We start from the raw sequence: 9,675 nt of genomic DNA, 5'->3' as shown, positions 1-9,675 counted from the left end.
TGTGTGTGTGTGTGTGTGTGTTTCATATATCTATCTTGACCAGAACATAGGAGTAAAGCTGGCCCATGATAACAGTATGTAGGCAAAGCAAAGCAAACCCTATGTTGGAGTCACATTGATGTCTCTTTTCATCACCTCCATATACAGTATATTACTCACTAAGCAAATTTGTAACAAATACATATTAATTGATAACTGTACACCAGACATTATTTTAGAAATTGTGCCAGAGCAATGAAAAAGAAAATTCAGAGAAAAGAAAAACTGACACTTCCTCTCTTGCAGAGCAATTCTGATGGTCAGAAATGGGTGAGCAAATGTGTTGCCACATGTGCTATGCCTGCAGAATAAAGCCTAAAACGAGCAGGGTCACTGTTTCTCCTGCTACTTCCTGGACAAATCACCGCCTTCCTGGCTTTGGATATATGAACCAGCCTCATAACTTGCTTCCCTGTGATCCTTCCTGATACTTCTAATGACTTTTGTTGCCTGGCAACGTATGTTGTTAACTCATCTCATACTCAAAAATCAGGCTTTCCACTGAACTTTAAAACAAAGCTCAACCTCTTTAACATTTCCTTTCTTCTCTCTTTTAAAAAAAAGATTTATTTATTTATTAATTATATGTAAGTACTCTGTAGCTGTCTTCAGAATAGGCACTCCAGGAGAGGGTGTCAGATCTCTTTACGGATGGTTGTGAGCCACCATGTGGTTGCTGGGATTTGAACTCCGGACCTTCAGAAGAGCAGTCGGTGCTCTTACCCACTGAGCCATCTCACCAGCCCCTCCTTTCTTCTCTTAAAATTTATTTTTAATCTTTAAAATGTGTATGTGTAAGTGTGTGCATGTATGTATGCGTACCATGTGGTGCCTCTTGCCTGCAGAGGCCAGAGTGGGTGTTGAATCCACTCAAATTGGAGATTCAGGTGGTTGTAAATTGTCCACTGTTGATGCTGGGAACTGAACCCATGTCCTCTGCAAGAGCAAGCAAATGTTCTTAACCAATGTCCCATTTCTTCAGACCCTCTACTATATTATGACTCTTCCTTCCACTCCAGTGATGTCGATAATGGAGCTGGAGGGTGACCCCTAGCTGTTTGACAGATAGTCCATGGCTCTGTGTGTGATGCCATCTGTAGGGAATTTTCTTTTAGGATGATTCCTTTGGTGTTCAGAGGCTTTTAAATTTCCTTTCAATCTTCCCTGCCTTGGAATGTTTACTCTGATGTATCCCATATGACATAGCCCATCACCCAGAGCCTTTGAAATTAGACATCAAGTTTTACTTTTGCATCTCCACCGAGGACCAGTCTGCCAGGTGTTAAGTAGTCAGTCGTTGGCTGTGCTGATCTTGATTAAAACCTGCTCGAGGCTAGGAGGGGTGTTCTGAGCAGAGGCCATTTCTGTCCCTCCCCTTACTCCCCATCAACTTCCTTCATGCCTTGTTGATGCCATACTGCTCAGAAATTCCAGGGTGCACATTAAAAACAACAACAACAACAACGACAACGACAAACAAACACAACTCTTGTCTCAGCCCTCATCCGCGAAGTGTTCAGAGTGTCAGCGGGTGGGCAGCATCTTACTGATGAGTTAGTTGAACAGGAAAGCAGTCACACATGGCATGTGTACACAGACACACATGGATTTCTCTCATGTATTTGTCTTGCTTAAGACAAGAGGATTTTTCACATGTCTCCCACTCCAACCACAACATGTTGCTTCAGCTGGCTGGAGTGGGTGATTATCCACTCTGCAGAAAATTGCTATTTTGGTTTTATTTTGCTGAAGGGTGGTTTGTTCTGCAGTAGGGAAGTACAAAGAGACTCAGTTTTCAAAGGGGTATTTTTGTCAAGAAGTGGAGCACCCTAGTGTGGGAAGAAGAGGGCTGGCTTGGAGATCAGGAGTCCCTGCATTTAGACTTCTCTCTGCCCTGGACACATTGTTGGATTGGGACAGGCCCTTTCTGAGCGTTTCCTGGGATGCTTGCTGGTCTATAAAGGAAGTACTGCTCTGTTCCCTGCTCTGGAGCTCATGGAGGTTCACACTTGGAAACTAAGACCTCTCTGTGGTGTCTGCTATCTGTGATTTAAACCCACAGTGCTGGCCACCCAGCAGCAACCTTGTCCTGAAGCCTGCTGAAAATGCTCCCAAGAATATATGCCAAGCCTCACAGTTTGTTGAGATACTATAGTAGGTAAATTATTAAGAAAGAAAAGGGCACAAAAGATAGATACTTGAAGTCATGCGCATCTGGGCGAAGATCAGTTTTGTGACCTTTGGTTGTAGACTCAGCCTCGGGAAGTCCCCACCCCTCTTTCATGGAGTGGCAACGACTGTCCTTGCTTTAGAGGGTGGGTGTGAAGCTCGTGAGAACTCGAGATGTGGGCACTTGGCTTGTTTTGTTTTCAATGCACAGCATGTTACGAGAAAGAAGCAATTCTAAGACTGGAAATGGGCTGCAGACATGGCTTAGCTGGTGAAGAACTTGAGGACACAAGTTTGATCCTTAGAACCCACACAAAGAGGCCAAGTGTTGTGGCACACAGTTTTAATCCCAGCTTTGGAAAGGCAGAGGAGAGAGGTGACCACAAGGACTCAGTGGCCAGCCAGCCTGTCTTACTTGGGGAGTGACACACTTGTAAATGATCTTGCCTCAAAACCAAACCAAACCAAACCCAAAAAGGTAGGCAATGACATCGCTGGAATGACATCAGCGGTTGTCTTTTGCTCTCCATATATATGTGGCTATGCACCTTCAAATATGTGTGCTCCCATCCCTACACACACACACACACACACACACACACACACACACACTAACAATAATAATTATTTTTAAAAAATGTGTAAGGAGAAAGAAAAGGAAAAATCTGAGTCTTGAAGCAGAGAACACAGTCTGTGAATTCAAGGAGACAGAATGTATAAAACATCAGAACCAAAAAGATGATGTGAATCGGATGCCAAGGAGGAACAGAGAACGGGAGTGTCAACGTCCCAAGGATCCGAGAACCTTTCAGGCTGACACAGTCATCGGAGACTTCCCAGAGGTGGGAGGAGGGGGAACGGGTTCTGATGTGTTTGAGGGGCAGGAAGGGAAGTGGTAGGGTTTCTGGGGAAGGCTGTGGTAGGGTCTCAGAGGTCAGTACACATGGGGCTTTGATGCAGCAGAGGGTTTTTAATAAAATATAAACAGAGCAAGGGTTTGTTTAGAGCCGTTCTCAGGGAGTACAAATCAATAGTCATTGTTGTCTTTCTATACAGAATCCGAAATCTGAAATTTACTTCAGCAAAGCGCTGACTTGGCACTGGGAACTGCATTGTCCCATGCCAGGTAACTTCCAGGATAGCAAATATGTTCACAAGAGCCCATGGCAACCACCCAGTGGTGTGGGGCCTCCAGGTGCACAGGAAGGCAGGCAGAAGAGCCCTGTGAGGTAAGGCCTCCCTGAGGTGTCTGTTATCTATGATTTAAACCCACAGCGCTGGCCACCCAGCAGCACACTTGTCCTGAAGCCTGCTGAAAATGCTCCCAAGGATATATGCCAAGCCTCACAGTGGGCTGAGATACCATAGTAGGTAAATTACTAAGAAAGAAAAGGGCACAAAAGATAGATACTTCCCCAACTCTCCCTGCATATGATAAAGCTGATTTTTAGAGGTCTATTTCTCCTTTAGTTTCCTCTTCTTCCTTTTCCCCTCTTCTCTTCTTTCTCCCCTCCCCCTCTTCTTTTTCTTCCCTCCCTCTTCCTCCCCTCCTCTTCATCCTCCTCCTCCTTGTCATCATCATTATCATCTTACTTTTTTGAGATAAGGTCTCGTGCTAAGGGCCAAGTCTGTCTGTGGTGGTTTGAGTGTGCTTGGTCCATGACAAATGCCACTGCTTGAAGGGGGTGTGGTCTTGTTAGACAAAATGTGTCACTGTGGAGGCAGGGCTCAAGTCTGGCCAGTTTGAGACAGCCTTGCCTGGCTGCCTTTGAGGAGTCAGTCTCCTGCTGCCTGTAGATTAAGATGTACAACTCTTGGCTCCCCCAGCACCACATCTGCTGGCACACTGGTGTGCTTCCTACCCTGATGATTATGGACTGACCCTCTGAGACTTTAAGCCAACGCCAATCAAATGTTTTCCTTTACACGAGTTGCCTTGGTCATGGTGTTTCCTCATAGCAATAAAACCTTAACTAAGACACTGTCCTAGGACTCACTACACATCTCAAACCAGTGGTAACCCTCTGAACTCCAGCTTCCCAAGAGCTGGGGTTACAGAGAGAAGCCATCAAGCTTGGCTTCAATTCCAGGCTTCTAAAGAAGAGTTCCTGAGTCACAGGGTCTAAAAAGCAGCTGCTGAGCATAGCTGTCCCCTGGAAGTGATGGTTGGTCAGGAAGTTCAATAGGTCACCAGCAAGCGTAAGACTTGTATGCACCGTGCAGAGTACCATGCCCAGATGTTTGAGTGCCTCCTGGTCAAGAGATGATGTTCCAATTGCAGAATTTACAAAGCAAATCTCTATGAACAATTCTACAACCTGAGACTCCTCTGAGTGTCAAATAATATCCTTTGTATGGATACAGGCCACTCGGTGGACACACGGTTGTTTCCATTTGGGGACTGTCATGCATACAACAGCTGTGAACATTGCTGTATGTTTTTTGTTCACATAGATGTGTGCTTTGGAAGCACTAGAGGACATGATGGCTTTCTATGTAAGCTTTCGAGGAACTCTGGCACTGCTAAGTGAGGTTCAAAGGGACATGGGGAGCAAATAGGATTTGGGTTTTGATGGCATGATTAGCTGTATTTGCTCAATATTCTGGTTATTTCTCTTTGCCCTAAGAGTTTAGGAACAGAGAACTACAAGAGAGTAGGATGGAAGAAGGGAGAGAAAGAGAGAGAAGGGAAGATGAAGAGAGGGAGCCAGGCTTGAGTAAGGGTATGAACAGATGAACAGGGGCTTAAAGACAAAGGCAGTCACCAAAGACGGAGACCCCAGGTCCTCAGGTTGGTCTGCCTCTGACAAGAAGGAGCATGGGCTCTGAAAGAGTGAGCTAACCATGTGTGTTTGGGATGGACTCATTTAATTCACATATGCCTCCTGTGTGGCTATTATGTGCCAGGCATCACCTTTAAATGTGATGCTGGCTTTGCATATGATATTTTACCTAATCATCAAATTTGTGACTAGCCTTACTTTATAAGTGAGAATTTTCAGGTTTGGATAAATGGCTGGACTGAGACCACAAAATTCTGCATGAAATGATACTTGATCAGAGATCTCTTTCCTACCCCAAGGTCAATGTTCTTGACTGTTACCTGCCTCTCAGCTGGACTCCTGGGTTAACTTAGGAGGACTAGGCCTGCATAACTCCAGGACCTCTTCTATGCAGTGGGGGTATGTTAGGAAAAAACTCTTAGAAATGGATAGAGGGATGCCAGTTTGCTGATGAAGCTAAGCTGTGTACTATATGTATTTCTAAGCTATAAATAGCTTAGCTCTCAAGCTCACTTTGCTACAACTAGCTCACAAATGAATATTCAACTATTGGCTCTCACGAACTGGCTACAGCACATCTTTGCTTCCATGACTTAAAGCTTTACAGACCTTTGCCTTTGGCCTTTTGGAGTCTGAACACTGACACTCCAGTTAGGATAATGCATCTCCTTGAGTGCTGTTTAATCAGAGGCCCTTGCCTGAGTCTATATGAGCCCTGATATTTTTATGGCTCCCAGAAATTACAGCCAATCTACACTCAAGAACCACCGATGCGCCCACACTTCTTCTCTTTACCACTAATAGTTAATATGCTTTTATGTTTCTCCCAAAAAGTCAGTTCTAATCTAGCTTCCTTAATGGACAGTGAAGCCGGCCGAAAGTGGATAGGTGGATCTTCAGTATGACGGGTGGTATTTCCATTTCTTAAACTGAGGCCTTCCTGTTCTTCCCAGATTTGAAGCTACTGTGTGTTTTCCGTGATAAACATAAGAACATCATTAGCTAGAAAGGCAATGATATAAATGTCATTGGTGTGTGATGATTTGCAATCCAAAGTCATTTTGAAAAGGGCTTCCGTGTCTCCTGCTAAGTGGCTCTTTGGTTGAGGGGGAGGGGAGGGATTGTTTTCCTTTATGAAAGGGTGCCTCCGTTCTGTCTGGAGGAGAGATCCTGTCCCTTCCCTGGAACCAGATCCCCATTTGAACATTGCCTTCGGGATCCAGGGAGTCTCTTCAGTTCACCCACCTTCTTTTGTTTCTTCCCATCAGCAACTGATGACAATGCCCATTTCTCCCTGTCCCTGTCCCTGTCCCTCTCATTCTCCCTCTCCCTCTCCCTCTCCCTCTCCCTCTCCCTCTCCCCTCCCCCCCTCTAGATCTCAGGAAGCAGGATAAATCTGCAGTTTGTATTCTTCTAGCCAGTCTCTCTTGGCTCACCAGAGCAAGGGCTGAGGGAATGGTATTTCCTTGTTGCTAACGACCAGCTTCATTATGCTGCCGCCCTAAGCTAAGATTTTGCTTTTGACTGATAATGGGAGTCATTAGATTCTAGAAAAATTTTCTCTGTGTCCTGCTTCTAAATTTGATTTTCACAGAATCAGAGAGAATACAAATTCTCCAGAGCTTCATGGATAACGAGCAAGCGTGTAGATGAAGCAGAGTCTCTTTCACCTCAGTACCTGTGCCCTGGCCTCTGACTCCACGTCAGGCTCCAGACAGACTGCAGCGCCAGCCCGAGAGTGCAGCATGCTTGGAGTTTTCTATAGGAAATTAACTCAATAACACTAGCTTTCTTTCCCTCTTCTCTTTCTGCTCTTCCCTTCATAATGAAAGGGCTCAAGCTCAGCCCTTTAACTCTCTCCTGGGGGGCAAAAGTGTTTGACAAGTGCAGAATCTCCTGTGACCCTTGGTTCAAAACCAAAGTCTCTCCTTTCTCTCACTTGCTCATTCCACAAAAGTGCTTCTCATCACAGCTATTGCGATCAGCGACTTTCTGAGGCAGGATGTCCCCCGAAATGCTAGCTCAATGATGCAGCCTATAAAGATGGCAAAGTGGCACTTTAAAAAGACCCCTAATCACGTTATAAGTGGATTTGATTCTGTATTCGGCGGAATCACAGTGGCACAGTCAAATAACAGGTTGCTAATGTCGTAGATGGGAAATTATCCCCTGAGCTTGAGCGAGGGTCATCTCCCCTGTGTGGTCATTCTCTTGCTTTATGTGTGTGTTCCTTCCTCATAATGAACTCTGTAATAGAGAGTTGAAGTGGAGATTCTTAGTGCAATTCAGAAATACTGATGGGGGCACTTGCAGGTGCACAACAGGTGCTTGCGTACTTTAGAGACACAGATCTCGAGAAACTGGTGATCGTCGATGCGCACAGCGCTGTGATAGGCGGTGTGGGCCACACACAGGTGGGCTGTGGCCTCTGAGAGCTTCTAATCTAGAGGGGAAGATATGCAAGCCTGAAATGAATGAAAACACAGAGAACCACCTAAGTATTCTATGTTCCCTGAGGTGCTGTGGGCAAGATACTTTGCAAAGGTAGTCGAGACAGTGTTGCTCAGGCTGGGGAGATGGCTCAGTTTATAAAGTTCTGACTGCACAATTTCTGAGTTCGAGCCCCAGAACCAGTATAAAAGAAGACATCTCTCTTACCTGCCCATTGTAGGGCCATGTTGCTCTACTCCCGCTACCGTTTAGGATGTTCATGCCACCATAATGATCCTCAGAGAAAAGCTCAAAGCAACACCCTGGGCATTTCACAATCAAATAGTGACCACTGGCGCATAGAGAGCCTCTTAAGAATTACCCATTAGCTTCCAGTAGCTACTCTATACACGACACATCCCAGACAAATGGGCCATCCTCGTCACCCCTGACACCCCCCAAGCTCAGCCTTGGTGCACACAGGTGTCTGCTGCTTTTCTGTCTAAGTCCTAGCTGCCCCACTGAGCATCACTCAAGTGTCACTCTCTCCTTCCATTGCTGCCACGCTCGCTCTGAGGTCAGCTAGCCTTCTCCATACTTTCTGAGACTTCTAAGATTTCACTAATTCACTTAGGGCCAAATGGAAGGAGAGAATGCCCCGTCAAGTTTCCTTCCTTCCTTCCTTCCTTCCTTCCTTCCTTCCTTCCTTCCTTCCTTCCTTCCTTCCTTCCTCCCTCCCTCCCTCCCTCCCNTCCTTCCTTCCTCCCTCCCTCCCTCCCTCCCTCCCCCTCCTTCCCTCCCTCTCTCCCTCCCTCCCTTCCTCCCTTCTTCCCTCCCTCCATCCTCTCCCTCTTTCCTTCTCTTTGTGATATATGCATGTGTGTCTATAGCCATGTATGCAAGTGGGCTCTAGAGGGCTAACATCAGGAATGTGTCTCCAGTATTTTGTACATTTTTTCCCCTTGAGACAGACTTTTTTTTCCCAGCATTGAATATATTTCTTTTCTTTTATAGGGTATTTTCTTTATTTATATTTCAAATGTTACCACCTTTCCTGGTTTTCCCTCCGGAAACCCCCGTATCCCATCTCTCCTCCCCCTGCTTCTATGAGGGGGTTCCCCCACCCGCCCACCCACTCCCACCCAGTCCCACACTGGAGCATCCAGCCGTCACAGGACCAAGGGACTCTCTACCCATTGATGCCTGACAAGGCCACCCTTGTCTTTGAGGCTGAGCCTGAAGCTCACTGATTGGCTAGACTGACTAGCCACCCATTTCAGCTTGTTCCTCCCTCTGGGCTCTAGGGTTACAGGCGCGTCCCATCTCCCCAGTGGCTGGGGCTGTGGTCCTCATGCTTTCACAGCAAGAGCTGTCCTACTGAGCCACCTTCCCCGACCCAGTGACGTTTCCTTACAGGAACAAACCTTCTTGGCAAATCCTGTGCTGACTCTTACACCTGGAAAGGACGATGGTGCTTATTCCTGCCTCAAATCGTTGTCATGTTGACTAAGAGAGATGGTGCATTCAAAGCCACCTGACCCTGAATGTGGAGAAGAGCAAGCCCTTCACAGCTGGAGCCACTGGCAGGGCCACCGAGGAGCCTCCCTCAGAGGAGACACACAGCACCCACAGTTCCAAGGGAGCTTCTCACAGCAGGGTGGATCGGCAGTGACCGCGCAATTGCCTGCAAAGGATGCATTGGGAAATACATCTTTGCTTCATACTTGCCAGGAACTGGTCTTGCCCCTCTGTACTTCCCAGGAAGGGGAAGTTGGCTTTGTAGATGACGGAGTGATGCTGAAATTACTCTGATAAGCTTTCCGAGGACATGGGGGTGAGGTGGGGGCAGGTGGTGGTGGAGATCTGATAAAGGGCTAGGAAAGAGGGTGGTGGAGTGAAGACTTGGGGAGACTGACTTCCTTTGGGCAGCTTAGCTGGGAGGGTGGGGGAGGGAAGGCGGGAAGCTGGTCACCCTCAGAGGACCCTGACAGCCTGCTTCCATGGGAGCTCCTCTGGGCCCTAGAAGCATCACCCTGCAGTGAGACAAAGGACTGCCTTAGATCCTTCTCAACTCTTTCTATTTTTCACTTTATTTATTCTAGAAAAAATATAATTAAAATAGATGTAGAAAATTAACAAAAAAATTCAGAATGTAACATTCAGTGAACTTGTGCAACAGGAACCCACCCACATGGTTGCTTCCTAGGTCAAAAGATAGATTATTTTCAGCAACTCAGAAACACCTCCTGTTGCC

General features: G+C 46.5%; 1 long non-coding RNA gene across 1 annotated transcript in view; it reads right to left on the bottom strand.

Moving 5' to 3' along the window:
- The window catches only part of LOC110326215, a 44,653-nt gene extending 35,601 nt beyond the window's left edge, over positions 1–9,052 (bottom strand). The window contains exon 1 of the long non-coding RNA XR_002380778.1: positions 8,878–9,052. This is a non-coding gene — a long non-coding RNA (uncharacterized LOC110326215). The remainder of the gene's footprint in view (positions 1–8,877) is intronic.
- Positions 9,053–9,675: the final 623 nt, after the last annotated feature.

This window comes from Mus pahari, chromosome 9 (assembly GCF_900095145.1).
Source record: "Mus pahari chromosome 9, PAHARI_EIJ_v1.1, whole genome shotgun sequence".
Classification (NCBI taxonomy): Eukaryota; Metazoa; Chordata; class Mammalia; order Rodentia; family Muridae; genus Mus; species Mus pahari.
Note: the sequence above shows the minus strand (reverse complement) of the source record. Positions and strands in the feature narration are given on the sequence as shown.